The sequence below is a fragment of the Eucyclogobius newberryi genome, unplaced genomic scaffold (assembly GCF_026437365.1).
Source record: "Eucyclogobius newberryi isolate DKJ021-1_F unplaced genomic scaffold, fEucNew1.0.hap1 SCAF_325, whole genome shotgun sequence".
Taxonomy (NCBI): Eukaryota; Metazoa; Chordata; class Actinopteri; order Gobiiformes; family Gobiidae; genus Eucyclogobius; species Eucyclogobius newberryi.
Window position 1 is genome coordinate 2,501 of NW_027315974.1, and position 2,500 is coordinate 5,000.

Here is a 2,500-nt window from a genome sequence, read left to right on the forward strand (position 1 = left end):
GAGGCCATGCCCAGCCAGAGTGTCCCTTCCCCGGGGTGAGTCTGGAGGAGTGGGGGGTGGCTCTGGAGGTGCTCCGGGGGCTCCAGGGGGTGCTTGGTGGAGACCATGCCCAGCCAGAGTGGCCCTCCCCCGGGGTGAGTCTGGGGAGAGTGGGGGGTGGCTCTGGAGGGCCTCCGGGGGTTCCAGGGGCTCCAGGGGGTGCTTGGTGGAGGCCATGCCCAGCCAGAGTGGCCCTTCCCCGGGGTGAGTCTGGGGAGAGTGGGGGGTGGCTCTGGGGGTGCTCCGGGGGCTCCAGGGGGTGCTCGGCGGAGGCCATGCCCAGCCAGAGTGTCCCTTCCCCGGGGTGAGTCTGGAGGAGTGGGGGGTGGCCCTGGAGGTGCTCCGGGGGCTCCAGGGGCTCCAGGGGGTGCTCGGCGGAGGCCATGCCCAGCCAGAGTGTCCCTTCCCCGGGGTGAGTCTGGAGGAGTGGGGGGTGGCTCTGGAGGTGCTCCGGGGGCTCCAGGGGGTGCTTGGTGGAGACCATGCCCAGCCAGAGTGGCCCTTCCCCGGGGTGAGTCTGGGGAGAGTGGGGGGTGGCTCTGGGGGTGCTCCGGGGGCTCCAGGGGGTGCTTGGTGGAGACCATGCCCAGCCAGAGTGGCCCTTCCCCGGGCAGAGTCTGGGGAGAGTGGGGGGTGGCTCTGGAGGTGCTCCGGGGGCTCCAGGGGTTCCAGGGGGTGCTCAGTGGGGGCCATGCCCAGGCAGAGTGTCCCTTCCCCGGGGTGAGTCTGGAGGAGTGGGGGGTGGCTCTGGAGGTGCTCCGGGGGCTCCAGGGGGTGCTTGGTGGAGACCATGCCCAGCCAGAGTGTCCCTTCCCCGGGGTGAGTCTGGGGAGAGTGGGGGGTGGCTCTGGGGGTGCTCCGGGGGCTCCAGGGGGTGCTTGGTGGAGACCATGCCCAGCCAGAGTGGCCCTTCCCCGGGGTGAGTCTGGGGAGAGTGGGGGGTGGCTCTGGAGGGCCTCCGGGGGTTCCAGGGGTTCCAGGGGGTGCTCGGCGGAGGCCATGCCCAGCCAGAGTGGCCCTTCCCCGGGCAGAGTCTGGGGAGAGTGGGGGGTGGCCCTGGAGGTGCTCCGGGGGCTCCAGGGGCTGCTTGGTGGAGACCATGCCCAGCCAGAGTGGCCCTTCCCCCGGGTGAGTCTGGGGACAGTGGGGGGTGGCTCTGGAGGTGCTCCGGGGGTTCCAGGGGCTCCAGGGGGTGCTCGGCGGAGGCCATGCCCAGCCAGAGTGTCCCTTCCCCGGGGTGAGTCTGGAGGAGTGGGGGGTGGCCCTGGAGGTGCTCCGGGGGCTCCAGGGGGTGCTTGGTGGAGACCATGCCCAGCCAGAGTGGCCCTCCCCCGGGGTGAGTCTGGGGAGAGTGGGGGGTGGCTCTGGAGGGCCTCCGGGGGTTCCAGGGGCTCCAGGGGGTGCTTGGTGGAGGCCATGCCCAGCCAGAGTGGCCCTTCCCCGGGGTGAGTCTGGGGAGAGTGGGGGGTGGCTCTGGAGGGCCTCCGGGGGTTCCAGGGGCTCCAGGGGGTGCTTGGTGGAGGCCATGCCCAGCCAGAGTGGCCCTTCCCCGGGGTGAGTCTGGGGAGAGTGGGGGGTGGCTCTGGGGGTGCTCCGGGGGCTCCAGGGGGTGCTCGGCGGAGGCCATGCCCAGCCAGAGTGTCCCTTCCCCGGGGTGAGTCTGGAGGAGTGGGGGGTGGCCCTGGAGGTGCTCCGGGGGCTCCAGGGGCTCCAGGGGGTGCTCGGCGGAGGCCATGCCCAGCCAGAGTGTCCCTTCCCCGGGGTGAGTCTGGAGGAGTGGGGGGTGGCTCTGGAGGTGCTCCGGGGGCTCCAGGGGGTGCTTGGTGGAGGCCATGCCCAGCCAGAGTGGCCCTTCCCCGGGGTGAGTCTGGGGAGAGTGGGGGGTGGCTCTGGGGGTGCTCCGGGGGCTCCAGGGGGTGCTCGGCGGAGGCCATGCCCAGCCAGAGTGTCCCTTCCCCGGGGTGAGTCTGGAGGAGTGGGGGGTGGCCCTGGAGGTGCTCCGGGGGCTCCAGGGGCTCCAGGGGGTGCTCGGCGGAGGCCATGCCCAGCCAGAGTGTCCCTTCCCCGGGGTGAGTCTGGAGGAGTGGGGGGTGGCTCTGGAGGTGCTCCGGGGGCTCCAGGGGGTGCTTGGTGGAGACCATGCCCAGCCAGAGTGTCCCTTCCCCGGGGTGAGTCTGGGGAGAGTGGGGGGTGGCTCTGGGGGTGCTCCGGGGGCTCCAGGGGGTGCTTGGTGGAGACCATGCCCAGCCAGAGTGGCCCTTCCCCGGGGTGAGTCTGGGGAGAGTGGGGGGTGGCTCTGGAGGGCCTCCGGGGGTTCCAGGGGTTCCAGGGGTTCCAGGGGGTGCTCGGTGGAGGCCATGCCCAGCCAGAGTGGCCCTTCCCCGGGCAGAGTCTGGGGAGAGTGGGGGGTGGCTCTGGAGGTGCTCCGGGGGCTCCAGGGGCTGCTTGGTGGAGACCATGC